The sequence below is a fragment of the Lytechinus pictus genome, chromosome 5, assembly GCF_037042905.1.
Source record: "Lytechinus pictus isolate F3 Inbred chromosome 5, Lp3.0, whole genome shotgun sequence".
Taxonomy (NCBI): domain Eukaryota; kingdom Metazoa; phylum Echinodermata; class Echinoidea; order Temnopleuroida; family Toxopneustidae; genus Lytechinus; species Lytechinus pictus.
The window spans coordinates 13,182,038-13,202,500 of NC_087249.1; positions in this window are offsets into that span (position 1 = coordinate 13,182,038).

The window sequence follows — 20,463 nt, forward strand, 5'->3', positions numbered from 1 at the left end:
TGAAATTTAGAGCTGAAATTTAGAAAGTTACACAATTCGTAAGTGTAATCACGAACATTATTGTAATGTTAAAAATTTCAGAATTTTTTTATATTCTGACGTGAAAACGGAGCATTTAATACATATTTAAAAAAAATGATATATAGGCTATTGATGCGAGTCCGAAACGCAATCTGATTTTTATATTCCAATCCGTAAACTGGACATTTTGATGACGTTTTGAAATAAAGAATGTTATATATCTGTTTTTAAAAATCCAGCACAAGCCGAGCTGGCTTTTTTTTCTATTAGAAACGAAACATTCTAAGGCACGATAGGGGCGATAGCTCAATCGGTAGTGAGGGGGTTTCGGATTCCGGTGGCCTGGGTTCGATTCCCACTTGGCGCGCTAGTGCCAAGTAAGGCATTTAAATGGTAGTAAGGCATTTTAGTCCTATAGGTCCCTCGGAGAGTACCTTAAGCCATCGGTCACCTGGTTGCTTGCTTAGAAGCATTCACGCTTTCTTAGCAAATGAGGTAAAACAAAAATCGTCAAATCATGAACAATGATCAGTATTTAATTATAGCATTTGATGCGAGCGCGAAGCGTGAACTGAAAATGTCGAATTAAACGAAGGATTTTAAACATGTTTTTAATGTAGAAAAAGATGAATATCTTACTTAACAAAAACGTTAGCGCAAAAGCGCGAGCTAAAATTGGGAGAGACTATAAGAGCTAAAGATTGGACATACAGTATTCACATTTATTTAATAATGGACTGGATGCGACTGGATTCTGAGAAGTTGACACTTAAAGCAAGGTTTTTTTTAAACTGATAGCAAGTTGTTTATCTCATATATTAATGCCAGCGCGAAGCTCGAGTCGAAAATTTATTTGCCATCTTTTTGTAATCTCGTGTAGGGTGCCCATCTCGCTAAACCACAATAAAATATACACTCGAATCGCGAGCAGAATACTTTGGGTATATTACAGCGGCGTACCCAGGATTTTCCAAAGGGGGGGGGGGCAATTTTTTGGAGGACATTTCGTCCGCGAAAAAAAATTACAAGCCAAAAAAAAGGTTTTCAACCACAAATAAAGGATTTTGTACCAAAAAAAAAAATCGTCAGGGGGGGGGGGGGCAGTCTGCCCCCCCCCTTTACGCTAGTGGTATATTATCTTGAAAACGGGATACTTTCAGCTCCATGTAATTCTTTCGGACACTACAAATGACCTTAGGCAGCGGGGGAGGGGGGGGGGAAGAGGCAGTTGCGGCCAGAAATTTTGTAACTCGTTTTAAGTATGTACTTATTCATGTAATTATGTTAACAATTTACAGTATCTTCAATTTTACATTCAAAATGCCCCCCCCCCCTCCCCGCTAAATTTTGCATACCCCCTTTCGGAAAATGTTTCTTCCATCTTACTTGAAAATTCTTTTAATATTTGTGACATTAGAAACGATTGATATTCAATAGATGAACCAATTTAAATCGAAGAATTTAATTTGTAAAAAAACTTAGAACTATCGATAGAAACAGAGGGTCGTGGGTTCGAATCCCAGCCATGGCGTAATTTCCTTCAGCAAGAAATTTATCCACACTGTGCTGCACTCAACCCAGGTGAGATGAATGGGTACCCGGTAGGAAGAAATTCCTTGAATGCTTTGAGCGCCTAGGCAGCCCAGCTAAAGCCGGGGTAATAATAATAGCAGGGCCCGCTGGGAGAACAGTTTTCGGAACTGAAGCGGCTTCCCTGGGTAAATATACCTGTATTATTATTATTATTATTATAGTGTTCACAAACTTCTATTTTGAGTAAATCACGATTTTTTATGTCGTATTGCCATATATGTGTGTGTAATATTCCAAATTGAAATGTATATTTAGTAGACTTATAATTTGAAACTCTTAATAAAAATAATTTCATATGAAAGATAATAAAAAATATGATGATAATCCGTCAAAATATCAAAATGCGTGATTTTCGACATTCTTTCAGATTTTACGCTAAAATGACACGTTCACGCAAAATTGCGCTTGGCATCCGGCCGTACGCTATTCCTGGGTATTTTTGCAAGACTATTAGCTGGGATGCCAAGCATTAGCAAGCATTAACAAATTTTGCCGTCCAAAGTATAAAAAATCGTTTTGGCCGGTCTACTAAAGAGCTGGTATTTTTCAGTATTATTACTTTTAGTGACATAGGACCGGAACATCCTTCGAACATGTCATTACATGAAAATGATGACTATCTTTCTATTCCTCTTGCTAAGCGCGAGATGAAACAAAAGGGACAATTTAATCATTAAATTAGTATTTTATCTATTAATGCCCAATGAGGCCGAAATCTGATATTATAGCATGAAAACTGGAAATTTCAAGCATTTTTGTAATTATTAATAGAATGCATCAGTTAATGTATTTTTAACCGTTAATGCAAGAGCAAATCGCGAGCCGAAATTTTTGATAACCTGTCATGAAAAGGGGATTTTAAGTAGTTTTTTGTATAATCAATATTAAGACATACATAACTCGATAATCAAAATGCGAGCGTGCAGCGCTAGCAGATCTGTTTTGACAATCAGACCTGAAAAGGGATATTTTGAAAACTTTATGGAATACACGAAAATAATAGGTACCTGATAAATCAAAATTTGCGAGCGCGCAGCGCCAACAGAAAATGTCAATAGTCAGACCATAAAACTGACATTGTTACAGAGCACTTAAAAAATAATATGGAAATCACACAAAATAATGAAAGCTCGATTTCCGAGGTAAAATATGTTTTGTATATTGACTTCCAAACTTGATACTTAAGCTCCACATTGAAAAAGATATGCAAATACGTAAAAAGCAATGCGAGCGCGAAACGCGAGCGAAAATTTTATATAGTGACATGAAAGATTTATTTCATTTTCCAAGTCTTCCCCTCATCTTATTTTATTCACTCGTCTTCCTCCTCTTCTTTTTTCTCCTCTCCTTTTCCCTCTTTCTTTCCTTTTTTTCTTTTTTTTTCATTCGCATTGAAATCAAAGTGATGCAGTGATGTTATATAGAGTGTTGCCATGTTACATAGGCGGCGGAAGCGGGGGGATCCTGTCCCCCCTAAATTTGAGGTGGGGGGGGGGACGGTCCCCCTAAATTTTTTTTTGCTAACCTTTTTTTTTTGCTTGTCAATTTTGTTTCCTGCGTCACCCCCTAAATTCAGGTGGACCCCCCCCTAAAATTTTGGTTGATAACCTTTTTTTTTTCTTTTTTTGGCTTGTCAATTTTTTAACCTGTGTCCATCCCAAAATTTAAGGTGGACCCCCCTAAATTTGTTGGCTTTGGGCCGTTTGAATTTCCAGATGATTCGATTTTGTCAAATATTTTATGGTATGATTACATGCAGAGGCTTCAGTCATTCAGGCCTTGGGTCGATTTTTTTTTTTTGGGGGGGGGGCAAAATTGTGAATCGAAAAGCCCTCAACCACGGCGCAAAAAAGGGCAAAGGCCGGAGGATAAAGGGGATATAGAAAGAAAACACGAAAAAAAAGGGAAAATGAGAGGGAAAATCGGCAAAACCTGGGTTAGTCAGGGGCGGTGATCCTGGTAGTCCACCTCCTGGACTGTTGTTATTTGGTACGATACGACTACCAAACACATAACACCCTACATCCCCAGAACACGCATATACACACACCCCTGAATAGTCACTTGAAACAACAATTTTCGGGGAAAGTGAATCAGTGGGTTAGGTGAATCACTGGGTTAGGCGAATCACTGGGGGAAGTGAATCAGTGGAGGGCGTGTGTGTGTTGGTTATGTGTGCGCGCAGGGGTATCGGTACGGTCCGATAGGGTTTGCCCCTTTGGATTGCCCAATCAATAAAAATCGTCCAGGACGTGGACTATGATCCTGGGGGTGGGGACACAGTGCGCCCACTTTTTGAAGCACTTAAAAGGTGCCCTTTTTACGCAAGAAAAATTCCCCCCTCGCGAACGTGTACTGTACCCCTTTCATCGGAAGAGATCCCCATTTAGGTGTTGCCCTTTATCGTACAAGTGCAATTTTTTTCTTAAAAAATGCCCCCTCACGGACTTGTTCTGTGCGCTTTTCACCTGAGAAAGACCCGTTTTATGTGTTAGCAAGTGACATATCTCGATTCAGTGCCCCTTTTTACCTAAGAAAAAGTGCCCCCACGAACGTATTCTTTGCCCTTTTCGCCTGAGGACCTGTTATGTGTTAACGTGTGCCCCTTTGCCTTCTGATAGGTGCGCTTTCTCGTATCAGTGCCCCTTTTTTACCTACGTAAGAAAAGTGCCCCCACGAACGTGTTATGTGCCCTTTTCACCTGAGAAGAACATGTTTTGTGTTAACTAGTGCCCCTTTGCCTTCTCATAGGTGCATATTCCTCATACCAGATAAGTTGTCCTGAAAACCCGCTCTTTTTGGCGCGATGAGCGCCCGGTTTCTTTATTTAGCACCGTTCTACTTCCTCCTGCAAGTGCATAAAGAATGAAAGGACTTGTAGAAATAATCCTATGAGCCTTAAGTTTCATGAGTCATGTGAGTGAGGTAGATAACTTTTTCCTTGTTTTAAGATCATGGCCTTATGCAGCGGGGGGTTTTGAAAACACCTTTTTTTACTGAAGATTTTCACAAAATTCACCATGGCCCGTCTTACAAAGAATTGCAATTGATCCGATCAATCGCAACTATGGACGGCCAGCAACGTCAACATGTATTATTCATGGTTGTTCAAAATATTTTCTAACTATGATGTATATTCATGCATTCACTGTTTTCTTGAAAATTCACTGTGCTTCTCTTTGTTTACAAAGGACATTGTGCAAATTTTCTTATACAAAAAATTAAGACACTGATGGATTTCCATAGAGTTACGATTGATTGGATCAATCGTAACGGATCAATCGTAACTCTTTGTAATACGGGGCCAAGTATGGACAAAATCCATCAATTTCACTTAATAAAATGTAATAGCGCCTCAATAAGCTTAATTGTTCGCTTCGCTCCCTCGCTTTCCGAGTTTTTTTCCAAAAAGTTTACGCGTGCTGCCCCCAGCGAAAACATTTGTGCATACGGCCATGTTTAAGAAAAGGTCGAAAGAAAAGGTGCCCTTTCCCCCCCCCCAACTTTCAACTTCGCTCCGCCGATCTTGGGGTTAGCGTATCCTATAAAATTCCGTTCGCGATTGAGCTCACACTTTCCATATGTTATCAAATCTGATAAAATGACGATAACGTGTAAGATATCTAGTTTTCAAGTCAATATACGAATTAAATTGATATTTACATTCAATTAAGCTTATATCGTTTGTGAGATTCTACATATCGTGTCTAAGCCTACAACTACATAAAATTACACATTTCAAGTTAAGAAATAACATATTTTCAGCTCACACCTCGGAAAAGCATCGTTTGTACAATGAGATATATTTCATATTCACGCATACATGTCCCTTTCTTTTCTGTTAAGTATATCAAATTTTCAGTTCGCACTTAGCGGCTGCATTATGTTTAGTGAAATACATATTGTATTAATTCTTATATACAATTCAAGTGTCATACGTACTCGGGGGGGGGGGGAAGGCATCAAAATTATGGAAGGACCATCAAGTTGGGTGTATATATGCCAACTTTCTTTTCTCGAATTGGAAGTGGTCAGTGGCGGATCCAGGGGGGGGGGCACAGCCGGCCCGTACCCCCCTACTTTGAGAGCCATAATCAAAATTTGTTATGTAAAATACCGATTTTACCCAAGTGTGCCCCCCTTTTAAAAGTGAGAATTTTTTTAATTCTTGTCAAATTTTCATCGGTAAAATGTGCCCCCTGGAAATCCTGGATCCGCCCCTGGTACTGGTAGTAAAGAGTGTCACTTCAAGAATCTATTGTGGGTATAACGGTTTCACATTGGGACACACTCATTCAATGAACAAGGTTATGATATAACTTTGTTCTCAGTTACTACTCCCTTTGTGGGGAAATAAGGTTGGCAATGTTTGGCTTATTTTCTCTTGTTCAGGGGGACACATGCTTGAGTTTTTTTTTTACACTGTCGGTTTCTTTACGACTATTCATCATATAAATTGGCTCTCAAGAAAATTCAATCCTTTTAATTTTTTTTTCTAAAATTGAAAATAGAGATTGTAAAATGACAATTTTCTTGCAATTTATTTTCCACCTATAGAGTGCCTACACCAAAAATGCTCAAAATTACAGCTTTTGGGCACTCATGTGGATATTAAAAAATGATCCCCAAGTTACTCATGTAAAATAAATCATAGCTATATGAAAATAAGTATTTTTGGTCACAAAAGTGATATTTGAATGATTTTTTAAAATGTGTAAATTGTGTACTGCGAAGATCTACAGGCAGGGTGGTTGCAGTGAACAAGTGGTAGGACCCTTGGACATTATTTTATTGATGTTATAAGCCATGTCCACTTATTCACACACATCTTAACCCTATCTAGGCCGGAGTATTTTGAGAGATCTTATGGCCGGTGGGGGATGGGGGGTCCCAGGCCCCTTTGAGATCTCGGCATGCAGGTTGTCTGGGATATAATCTACAAAATTCTATATTGATTTATTTTCTCCAAATTGTTATTGATTGATTATGCTAATTTATGCGTAATTAGTATGCAAAATCATACTTTTTCCTCTAACTCCCAAAAATAAGCCCCAAATGTTCTAATTTTTGGTGTTGACACTATTTGTGGTGTTCTTAGAAAATGTGAAAAAAATGCGATATCAGATCAATTTCTTATGTATTATATTGTTTTGGCAATTTCTTATGTGTATTTCAGTTTTTTTTTTACCTTAAGTTTCTCATTGTTTTTTTCTCGATGAACTTTGTCGGGGACTCTTTTGAGATCATAAAAGGCATAATATAAATCCATTTAGACCAGCAATACTAAGAAATAATCATACATTTATAATTTTGGGTTGAAAACACAATTTGCATTGACTTTGTACACGAAATCACCATGGACCTGGGAAGCGGGGGTGCTGCGTGTATTATTTTCCATAGGCAGCACCCCCACGAAATCAGGTTCCCCCTGTATTTTCTTATAGATATGTTATTATGTACGTAATTATCACATACGACAATCACAAATCATGTACTACTGTCTTTCACATATTCCAATAACATATATCCCTCCTAACATGCCTAACACGACTCAATCAAGCTTCGGCACTCCGATACAGACGTGGTCGCGCGCTATACGTGATAACCATACATACTACTCGATAGCAGGGAGGGACATGGGTGTGGATGGATTTGAAACTTCCAGATTTTATGTCGAACCAAGTGTGCGCGCGCCTGACCGCCCCGTGTTTTTTTTTATAAACAAGTACAAGTCAGACAACAGAAATCAAATTTTCAGTCTTTTTCGCCCTGCCCCATGGCCCTGGGAAGCGGGGGTGCTGAGCACCCGAAAATTTTTCCTTGGGGGTGCTGTGTGTGTTATTTTCCTTAGACACAGTACTTGAAATAGTGTTTAAATTCACCCTTTTTCCGATCGGAATATCAAATATCTTCTGCTCGCACTTCGCGCTCGCATTATTGATAAAAAAAATGTATTTAGAATGCCCAGATATACTAGGTCTAAATCTAAACACGCGCACGCATGTTTATTCAGAGACGCAGCTTGTTTTGGGGGGTACTGATAATATATCAAATACATTTTATCAATCCATTTTTTTTCAAAACAAACAAATTTTATCAAAATCAGCTGATAACAAATAGTTAAGTTATTTGATTTTGAAGTTTAGCAATATTTTGTGAAAATGGTGATATGCATGTCGTCACGAATATTTAATAGGTGGGTTGATGATGTCACATCCCCACTATCCTTTTTCTTATGTTTTTACATGGAATCAACATTTTTTCATTTTTGCATACCATTGTGAATGATATGTCTCCCTTCTATTGGAATAAGTTGCAGCAAAGAATATCTAATGAACTAAATCAGTTGTCAATTCAATTATATTGGTCCTTGAAGGGAAAATATTGAATAAACCTAATTTCATATAATAAATACTAAAGAACAAGTGGGGATATGACATCATCAGTTTGCTCATTGAATATTAATGAAGACATGCCTATAACTGTTTCACCGGAATAATGCTAATCTTTAAAATGCAATAACTTTGATATTCCTTATCTGATTTTGATCAAATAGTCATTCTTTTGTTCGTCTGATTTTTCTTTATCTGTTCAAACCAGATTGCATTCAGTCTGGAGTACCCCTTTAAACGTGCTTCAAGTTTCAGATCAGAATATCAAAAATTTTCTGTTCGCGCTTCGCACTCACATGATTAATATAGGAAGATATCCAATTACCCATAATTTTCTTGATTTACAAAACATGAATAAAGTGTCCCGTTTTTAGGTCTGAAATCTCAAATTTTTTGCGCTCGCATCAATTATATAGTTATATAACTATCCTGTTCATGATTAGAAAAGTGCTTAAGATGTCCCATTTTTAGGTCTGAATCTCATTTTTATTTCCGCTCGCGCTTCGCGCTCGCATCAATTGTATAGTTATATAACTATCCTGTTCATAAGAAAAGTGCTTAGAATGTCTCGTTTTTAGGTCTGAATTCACAGTTTTGTTTCCTCTTGCGCTTCGCGCTCGCATCAATTATAGTTATATACCTATCCTGTTCATGATTACAACAAGTGCTTAGAATGTTCAGTATGTAGGTCGGAATGTCAATTTCTTCAGCTCGCGCTTTGCGCTCGCATTAATTTGATTGTTGATATATGTATCGTCTACATGGGTAACTGCAAACAGTCCTCATAACAGGTTCCTTCGATCAGGCCAGAGCGTATATTAAAAACATCTGCTTACGCTGATCGCGCTCGCAGTTATTATTTGTTACATACGCATCTTGTTCAGGACCATAAACATTGCTCAAAATGTTCAATTTTCAGGACAAAATACATGAAATTCAAAAAAAAATTAGCTCGCGCTTCGCGCTCGATTTAATTATATATCTATGTTCTTTTCCGAGAAAAAAAAGCTAAGAAGTGATATATATATATATATATATATATATATATATATATATATATATATATATATTATATATGTGTGTGTGAGTGTGTGTGTGAGGAGGTGTGTGTGTATAAAAGAACAATGGAAAACTCAATTGTGCCCCCCACCTTTGAGAGATTTCAGCACCCCCACTGAAAAAATCGTTTCCAGGTCCCTAGAAATCACGTTTTTGAGCAATTTTTGGTCTGGTCGACATGCACTTACAAAATGTTGCTTAATTTCGGAACCGCGCATCCGGGCGTCGCAAAATTGGTCTTAAATTAATGCGCAAGACTTGAAAGTAAAACGTCAAGGAGTGGCCTAGATATAGTTAATTAGGAGTAGGACTTATCATGTCTATGGTAAAACATGCGTATCAAAATGGCGCCAACGACAAATCAAATGCAAATATGTGAAACATTCGGAATGGAAAACAAGAAAATGACAGATGAAGGTTTTTTGGGTCGTAAATAGGTCAAATTTGGTTCAGAATGTAAGTAATACAACAATAACTGCGGAGCATGACAGTCACGTTTCGGATACAAAATAAATTGGATATGATCAGATATGCTTTTAAGAAATGTATAAGACTGCAGAAACAGAGTCCCGGCGTCCTGACTTAAACGATACCTGTTTACCACATAACTCTCTCTCTCTCTCTCACGGACTTTCATATTAAAAGACTTATAAAATGCTTCAGAAAATTAGAATCAGCAAGGAAGAAAATATATCAACCTACCTGAATCGAAATACTCCGACCTTGTTGAACTGAATCATCTTCTGCAGTACGAAAACATGGATAAGAAAAGGTACCTCCACCTTCCTCAGTACCACATGGTCTCCGTGTGCACGACCTGGCCTCATATAGCACCGATATGACCCACTGACGGCGTGTCTCTGGCTTGATGCTGTAAAGTACAAAACAAAGGAAATTCACTGAAGTAAAGCAGTCACAAAACATTTTCTATAGGGGGTACCTGTAATTGGCAATAATTATGTCTACCCCCGCGAGGGAACTCATCACCTGTTTTACATACCTATCTGTGCTGTGAATCCGTGTACATTCCGTATTTTACCATTGTGATCGACAAATTCCTCCCCTAATGCAACCCTAATCACATGATAATAGACGAGGGGATCATCTCTTAAAAAACAAATGAGTCAGTAACGTTAACTGGCTATTTGTTGTAAGCTTAAAGCTTCTGAAATCTTGTATCTGATTGGCTCGGAGAAAAACAAGTCGCGAACTATTCGTTTCATAAAATGCCCCCCCCCTTTACTAACATACCTGTATTGTACTCATTGCTATAATTTAAAGAAAGATGCTTTTTACAATACGAAAGCTTGCCATAGACGTGGGCTAAGCAGGTGAATGTATGCAAATTGGATCCCAATACCTTTGTTAATTTTTTAATGAATATATCATTAGTGGGTATCAAGGACCCGGTCACACAAATGTAAGCAATTAATTTTGGGGGCTGATATTTACCATAGATCGTGCACAATAATCAACACAGTCAATGGTAGAAATTAAAACACTTATCAATTGCTAAACTTGATGTCACAGGGCCCAAGAAAGAACAAAATCCCAACAGGCCTACTCCGCAAAGGCTCCAAGTATCACGGATATATCAACAGAAAACAAGGAGCATGTTACTAAGATATTCTAATTATATATTGTTCTGGCATCTTGAAATGCCCCCCAAAGTATTTTTTTATATCCGACCTGAAAATTGACATTCTCAGCACTTTCTTTCAACTATAAACATAACACTTCAAACATGCTTTTAATAAAGTTATCTCAAATTTGCAAGCGCGAGCTAAAACTTTTGAGATTTAGACAAATTTTATTTGCTTTTGCTTTAAAAGCGGTAAAATGTCCCGTAATCATGGCAAGGATGGCTATCCTTCTAAATCTGAATCCGAGCGCGGATTGCGAACTGGACAATATTTATATATGGAATCGCAAAACCGGAAATTTCAAGCACGTTTTAATGAATTGAAATGGGGAGTGTATTTATGAGAGATAAAATCAGGGAAGGAAAAAAATATTCATTCTCTGTACCACCTCTTGTTCCGCTAAACAACGCTGGCCCCATTTAACTCTGTACACGAGAAATAATGTTAGATAAATTTAGACAAATGTCGACATTTTGAAATAAATTATGCAAGTATGATTCTTATTCTTGTCACAAATGTGGGGTATGAGGGCTAGCTTGAAAAGCACATCTGGAATAAAACTTTCCAGTCGTTCTTATGAGCCGTTGCCAGGTTAAAAAAAATATCGTATTGATATCGCACCAGAGTCAAAATTATCGTCTTTTTTTAACGAACATTAATATGAAATATTTGTATGAAATAATAACAACGCGATTATTGTTATCGGAATGAAAATTAGTGTTAGAAATTACGTGTTTATACCACACAAAAAAAAACATGAAAATTCTTAAAATTTTAGAAAGACGTGTCATTATTGTTATCGGTACATCGTACAGAGAGGCAAATAATCGGTTAAAGGAGAATGAAACTCTTGGAGCAAGTTAGCTTTTGTGAAAGCAGAAAAATCAAAGAATAAGATCAACAAAAGTTTGAGTAAAATAGGACTAGCAATAGAAGAGTTATGAGCATTTGAATGTCGAGATCACTAATGCTATGGAGATCCTCCCATTGGCAATGCGACCAAGATCTATGATGTCACAGATGAACAACTCTCCCGTTTTGGACACTGAAAATATACCCCAAAACATCTCTTTTTGCTCATTCTAATCATATGACAAACGATTCATCAATGATATAATGTAGTGAAACCTCTGTACTTGTCCTCTCATATAAAGAGAACACCTCACCTTGTGATAGACTCTATAAAAGTGAGAATATAAGTGAAATAAGTACTAAAGTAATGAGGGAGTTGTACGTGTGTGACATCACAGATCTTGGTCGCATTGCCAATGGGAAGATCTACATGACATTAGTGATCTCAATATTCAAATGCTCATAACTTTCTTATTATTCATTCAATCTTCCTCAAAATTTCAACAATATGTTTCTTTGATTTTTCTCTTTGATATGGATTCAGCTGGTTTCAAGGGTTTCATTCTCCTTTAAATACGATACTGATCGTACATGTGTATGTCACCACTGGTCGGTCGCCTGTTGCCAGGTCACGTCACGGAAATATTTCCGTGGGTCACGTACGCGCAGCCGACTGGCGAAACAACCTACCCTCCGACTACGGCTATGTCGGTCGGTCATCACCGGTCAAGCGCAGCGCGATACAATAGCATATTACGATTTCAACATGGCGGTCGGTCAGCTCGGCAGCTGCAAGGTCGAACGAAAGTATGGCCCAAATTACTGGAGAAATGAATAGGGAGGATTTAGATTTCACTTTTTTATTTTCTATAATTGTAGAGCCAATCGAGTCAATTAAGTCTTCTTAATCGGGTGAGTAGACTCTAGGTTAATTAGGCCTAACGTTAAACGTTTGACCAAAATCGAACTTGCGAACCAACAATGTAGGTCTATAAAAATATGCCGTTTTACAGTTGGTGTGGCGTTACAAAGCTGATAAATATTCATAAGATCGCCCTTAAGTCGGGTCTTAAGTCTAGATTTTTATAGGCCTAAGTTATAGATACTTAACGACTGAGAAACAGAATAATATGTAGCCTACTGCTCTGTATTTGGATTACGGTTGAAATTCTCGCTCATTCAGTGCTTTTCATACCAGCCCTTCTATCACCCTTCGGCCATGGCGTCGGGTTGGGAGATAGAAGGGCCGGTATGAAATTCGCCTTGCCAATTGGTCTACAAAAGCTGTCTACTGTGTGGTTTGTCTCATCCCAGATTGTCTACAGCCATTTCGTCTAATTTCAATTTATATGGTTATTTCATCGATATCCTGCTTGGTCTTACATGAGTTGATCTATTTTGGTATTTACCATTAATGCTGGTTCGTCGTATTAATAATTTTGTCTGATAACACTCGTAAACCATTTGGGCTACATTTAATTATATGTAATAACAAGTTTGGTAAAGCAACATTTAGTCTACTGACCAGTTGATCTTACATATTTGGGTTTAAAAATGCACTGAATGTAATACTCATTTAGTCTAATGACTAGTTGGTCCAACGCCTATTAATTTGGTCAAACACCAAATTGGTCTAATGACCATTTGGTCTAAAGATCATGCATGTGGTCGATCAATTTTGTCTAAAGCAATAATAAGTGAACTTTCCCTTTAAAAGTTTAAGCAATAGACTTACGTATGAGTCGCTTAAAAGCAATTTTCATCACAAAAGAACATTTCCTTTGTAAATGACCTGCAACTTCAAGTGTGTAGCCAGACAGGAATCTTTTGTCTGCGAATTTACAAAGACTGACATCAACCACGTGCCTGAAATATCTTGCTTATAATTAGAACTCGATTCCAATGCAGGGGCCGCGGAACCGGGGGGGGGGGGTAGGGAGGCTAGTGGACTTCAGCCCCCCCCCCTTTTTTCCTTCTAAAACCACGTACAAAAGCGTGAAAATGACCATCTGTACTGACCGTTGTCAGCTAGTGAAACGCACTAACAGAGGCTTGTCACAACCGGTAATGTGGCGGCGATGCCCAATGCTACATCAATGCATTGCTTACACATGGAAATAAATGTTTTGACTTCACAATCCGGAAGATGTGACTGAGCTTACTGTTAGCGCTCTGTTTAGGCTAACAATGTTTCTGTGCGGTCGGCGCCGATTTATATTTGCATGGTCACCCCCCCCCCTTTCAAAACCTTTCAGCGGCCCTCGTAATGGACTAGGTTGCTGCAATGCTGTTCCTTCCACATAAAGATTCTTGATTCTTGATATTATGATCAGTGTGGGAGAAATGCAGTCTATTTAAGTTAAATAGATAGGCCTTATTGAGAGGTTAAATATTTGAAGGTAAATCGTCAGAATGCCATATTTTCAAGGAATATTTTGTTTATTTGTTCATCTTTTTCCGGCACGACAGGTTTGCGAATGTTGAAAAAGACGTGAAATAGTGACTCAATTTATCAGCAGTACTAACACGATTGAGAAACTTGAATCATGCTTGAATTGAACTTAACTAATCGGTATATGGATCAATCATAACATTTGTATATGGTTTGATGTCAAGATTTTGTCTACGAATACGAGATTATAATAATAAAATGAAAGTGGTATGGTCATTGGCGTAACTATGGGGGCAGGGGTAAAAGAAAAAAAAACCGGAGAGAAGGAGAGAGGGAGAAGGAAAGAAAAACAAAGCGGGAAAATTAAAACTGGTAATATAAGCAGTTTTTTTTCTTCATAATTTGATGAAACATCGTGTTAAGGCATATGGTTTTCATCACTCAATGGCGCTTGCACATTGTATGTTCAGTGAGATACTTAATATCGTTCAGGGGGACTAAATAGCGATGAAAATTTTCCGTTTGCAAGTCACTATACACTTTATATTTTCCCTCGCGATTCGAGCTTGTATTATTTGATTTGTGACATACGCGTTTTTGTCATGATTACATAGAGAGATTGTCACATTCTAAGGTCTGATTATTATGTATAAAATATTTCACTTCGCGTTCGCATTAGTGGAATGGTGATGAACTTCATGAATTCCTAACAGTCTGAATATCAGATATTTTCCGCTCGCGCTTTGCGCTCGCATTTTTTGTTCAGTAAAATACTTTTGCTGTCTACAAATTGCTAGCTAGACAGGCCTCCAAATGAACCCTTTTCAGGTCTGATTAAACAAAAATTCTGCTCGCGCTTCGCGCTCACAATGTTTGATTAATGAGAAACGTATCATGTCCACGATTAAAAAAAGAGCTTTATAAAAATTCCTGTGCTTAGGTCTGAATATACAAAAACATCAGCTCGCGCTTCGCGCTCGTATTAGTCGACTGCCGACCATGGTGAGATAATATGTAGGCTCTTCATGAATTCTTAAAGGGGTACCCAGGGCTAAAAACATATCTAAATAAATAGTGTAAAATTCTCAGAGCAAAATGCTGAAAATTTCATGAAATTCGGATAATTCAATTTTTAAGTTAAGCAATATTTTGTGAAAATAGTTATATGCACGTCATCATGAATATTCATTAGGTGGGCTGATGATGTCACATCCCCACTTTCCCTTTTCTTATGTTATTACATGAAATCATAATTGTTTCATTTGTTCATACATATGTGAATAATGTGTCTCCTTTATAATGAAATAAGTTGCAGCAATGAATATCTAATGCAGTTAATCAGTTGTCAATCCCATTTTTCCAGTTCTTGGTAGAAAAATTTCAATAAACCTATGACATCATCAATTTGCTCATGTAATATTCACGAAGACATGCCTAGGACTGTTTCACCGAAATAATGTAAATCTTAAAAATGCCTTAACTTTGTTATTCATAGTCCGAGTTTGATCCAACTTTAAGTGTTTTGTTTGTCTGATTTTTCTTCATATATGATTGAATCACATTATTCTCAGCCCGGATCATCCATTTAAAGAGAGTCCGTAAATATCTTCTTTTTTTGAGGGGGGGGGGGGGCAATATACAGAGATTTCAGCTCGCGCTCGTATTGTTTGCTAGTGAGATACGGACATACATAGCCATAGTTACATGAATACACATTTTCAGCTCGCGTTATTTTATATCCTTTTCACAATTCCTACCAACAGTCCTTAAAATGTCTCTTTCCATGTGGGTGTTTCATAAAGCTGTTCGAGAAGTTACGAACGACTTTACGAACGACTGGAACATGTTCTTAGTTCATAACTTAATTACATAGGGATATCAAATAGCACAAGAAAGGATCACCAGTCGTGCGTAAAATCATGCGTATCTTACGAACAGCTTTATGAAACACCCACCAGGTCAGCATACATGGCTATTGAGCGGGCTTCGCGTACTAAATAAGTGACAAAAAATTTGTGCTTTTGCCCCCACGCCGTGACCCATGATATGCCACTGGATTTGGTTTATGAAATGGAAGTCCCTTCCGCAAAAGGACAGCCCATGTGCCGGAAGTATACCCCCCCCTCCATGAGTTGTGGAAGATTTGATGATTTGTGTTTTAAAGGGGTACTCCGGGTTGAAATTGGGATGATTTGAACACATAAAGTAAAATCAGACGAACAAAAACACGGAACATTTTCATTAAAATCAGATGAGGATTAACACAAACTTATGACATATGATTTTTCTTCTTAATTATTTCGTTGAAACAGTTCTATGCATGAGCCCATTAATATACAACGAGCACAAACAAAACACGGAACATTTTCATCAAAATAAGATAAGGAATAACACAAACTTATGACATATGATTTTTCTTCTTAATTATTTCGTTCAAACAGTATGCATTAGCTCATTAATGCAACGAGCAAGTCGATGATGTCATATCCCCGCTACTAATTCTTTGTGTATTATAATATGAAACTACATTATTCAAATTTTGTCTACCAAGAATAAAAAAAAATCAGTTTGACTGATTTATACGCAAGATAATTGCTGCAACTAATTTAGTTATAAGGGAGATATATCAAGCACACGTGTATGGAAACATGAAAGAAATTATGATTTCATGTAATGACATAAGACAAGGGAAATTGAGGACATAACGTTATCAGCCACCTAATGAATATAAATGACGGTGTGAAACTGATTTCACAAAATATTGCTTAATTTAATTACTTCTATATTTGTTATCAGATTTTTATGAATTGATACTTTATTAGATATAATTTTCCGCCCGGATTGAGAGAGAGAAAGAGAGAGAGAGAAAGAGAGAGGGGGAGAGAGGGGGGGGGGGGTGGGCATAAGAAAAATGAGAAAGTGATATAAGGAATTTATACGACCCTGAGAATCAAAGTCTTCGATTGTGAATATCATTTAATGATCAACAGCATACAGGTTAACTAGAGAAGGATAAGTGATCCTCTTTGCGCAATGACATGCCCTGACGGGAAGCGGGGTGCTGGGGGCGATGAATCACCCCAAAAATTTTCCTTGGGGGTGCTGCGTGTGTTATTTTCCATAGACAGCACCCCTTGGAAATCTGGCAGGTATTATAAATCACAGAAATGAACGACGTTTTGTAGAACTCCCTCCCCCCTACTTCAGAACTTTCCTACACAGTGCTTGAAATAGTGTTTGAATTCACCCCCGCCTTTTCAGATCGGAATATCAAATATTTTCTGCTCGCGCTTCGCGCTCGCATTATTGATTTTCATTTAAAAAAAATGTATTTAATAGAATGCCCAGATTCTAGGTATAAATCTAAATACGCACAAGCATGTTTATTCAGATTCGCATGCAGCTTGTTTTCTATTTAAGGGGGTACTCCTGGCTGAAAATGTTTACATGTATATGTAAATAAACTTTATCAAAATCTGATAACAAATAGTTAAGTAATTTAATTTTAAACTTTAGCAATATTTTGTGAAAACAGTTATATCCACGTCGTCATGAATATTTAATAGGTGGGTTGATGATGTCACATCCCCACTATCCCTTTTCTTTTGTTATTACATGGAATCAAAATTGTTTCATTTTTTCATACAAATGTGAATGGTATGTTTCCCTTTTAATGAAATAAGTCGCAGCAAAAAAAAATATCTAATGCACTAAATCAGTTGTCAATTCAATGGTTTTGGTTCTTGAAGGGAAAATATTAAATATACCCAATTTTATATAACAAAATACACAAAACAAGTGGGGGATATCATGACATCATCAGTTTGCTGATTAAATATTCATGAAGAAATGAATAACGCAAATCTTAAAAATGCAATAACTTTGATATTCCTTGTCTGATTTTGATCAAATTTTAATTGTTTTGTTTGTCTGATTTTGCTTTATCTGTTCAAACCATATTGTATTCAGTCTGGAGTACCCTTTAAACGTGCTTAAATTATTAGTTTCAGATCAGGATATCTAAGAAAATTTGCTCGCCCTTCGAGCTCACATTATTAATGTAAGAAGATACCCCATTACCCGTCATTTTCTTGATTTACAAAACATGAATGCAATGTCCATATTTTTGGGGTCTGAAATCTCAATTCTATTTCCGCTCGCATCAATTGTATAGTTATATACCTCGCACTCGCATTATTTGATTGGTGAAATATGTATGTTTTTATGGGTAACTGTAAACAGTCCTTATAGCAGGTACCTTTTCGATCAGGCCAGGACGTGTATTGAAAATATCTGCTCGCGCTGATCGGGCTCGCAGTAATTATTTGTTACATACGCATACTGTTCACAAAATACATGAAATTTCCAACAATTTAAGCTCGCGCTTTGCGCTTGCATTATCAAATTATATATCTATGTTTTTTTTTAAATTAGAATAAAGCTAATAAGTGACTGACTGACTGTATATATATATATATATAATTTATGACAATGGAAAACTGAATTGTGCCCCCCCCCCCACCTTTGAGGAGAGATTTCAGCATCCCCAATGAAATAATCGTTACCAGTGCCCTGCATGCCCTCTAACATTCACGATAGAGTATTGTAGTGTTTCGAAAAGAGAATACATCTTAAATCAATCAGAAGAGATGTCATTGAAAGGTTAAAGTATTAATTATAATATTTTCAATATTAATAAAATATCAATAAAACATTTTATATTCCGATCTGAAAAAGGGTCAATTTGATTAGCTCTGCATTTCAAGCACTTTGTAGGAAAATTATGAGGTGGGTATAGATTAATAGGGCTGATATGTTTCATTATTATTACTGTTCCTAAGCGCGAGATGAAACTTGTCGATATCCCATTCTGAAAAAGGGGACAATTTTATCTTATTCATTAATCTAATAAGCCTAATGAGAGCGCAATATCTGTTAATAACATGGCCTAAAAACTGGACATTTAAAGCACTTTTGTAATTATGAATAAGATGCATGAGTTAATATATTTTCAACAATCAATGCGAGCGCAAATCGCGAGCCGTAATTGTTTATCAACTGTCTTGAAATGGGGATTGTAAGTAGTTTGTTATATAATTAATATTGGGATATACATAACTCCATATACATAACTCCCCAATCAATATGCGAGCGTGCGGCGCTAGCTAGCTGATACGTTTTGACTATCTGACCTGAATATTTTGAGAACTTTATAGAATACAGGAAAATAATAGGTACCCGACAAATCAAATTTTAAATTTTGTGAGCACAAAATGTTAATATTCAAACCCTAAAATAGAAAATTTTACAGTGCACATTTGAAGAAATAAAAACAATTTGTAAATCAAACAAGTGGAGCGGCTTTGGCAGTCTCACCTGCATCACGCGATTCAAAAAATGAAAGCTACTATGGGCATTTTCACGGTAACTGACGTTACACGGCACAATTTTACACACTTTTCATTGTGTGTATGATTATCTCTAAAACAACAAATGATGGAGAGAGTGATAATCATACACACAATGAAAAGTGTGTGAAATTGTGCCGTGTAACGTCAGTTACCGTGAAAATGCCCCTATAAAATAATTATTCACAAAAAACACCATTCATATAATGATACAATACTACGTTCATTGACAATAAATGACATTTGACCTTGATCATGCGACCTAAGACTTGTCAGTGATACTTGATGACCCCTATTTCCACATTTTATGAACTATATCTTAAAACTTTGAAAGTTATGACATCGATAAAAGAATTACTCCCAACATGGCAAAAGTTCATTGGCCTGAAAGACCTTTGATCTTAGTTATATGACTTGAAACTCAGGCAAGATGTTCAGTAATACTTGATTAACCTTATGTCTAAGTTTCATGAACTAGGTCCACATATTTTTTGAGTTATGACATTTCAAAGATTTCGATATTGATTCCCCCAACATGGTCTAAGTTCATTGACCCTAAATGACATTTGACCTTGGTCATGTGGCCTGAAACTGAGGCAGAATGTTCAATAATACTTGATTAACCTTATGGCCAAGTTCCATGAACTAGGACCATATACTTTCTAAGTTACACTGTCATCGCAGTATTGACGTCGCCGCCGTCGGAAAAGCGGCGCCTATAGTCTCACTCTGCTATGCAGATGAGACAACAAAATGATGAAAGTTCGATTTCCGAGATGAAACATGTTTTGTATATTAACTTCAAAATTAGATATTTTAAGCTCCATATTGAGCATGTAGATCACCTAAAATACATTGCGAGCGCGATGCGCGAGCGAAAATTTTCTATACTGACATGAAAGATTTTTTGAAGTCTTCCAAGTCTTCCCCTCTTCTTATTTTATTCACTCGTTGTTCTCCTCTTATGTTTCCCTCTTCTTTTTTCTCATCTCTTTTCCCTTCTTCCCCCCCTTTTTTGGTCCGCCAGTAAGGGGGGGGGGGGGGCTGGCCCCTCGCCCCCTGGATCCGTATTACTTTATTGTTTTCCGATATTGTTCAAACAT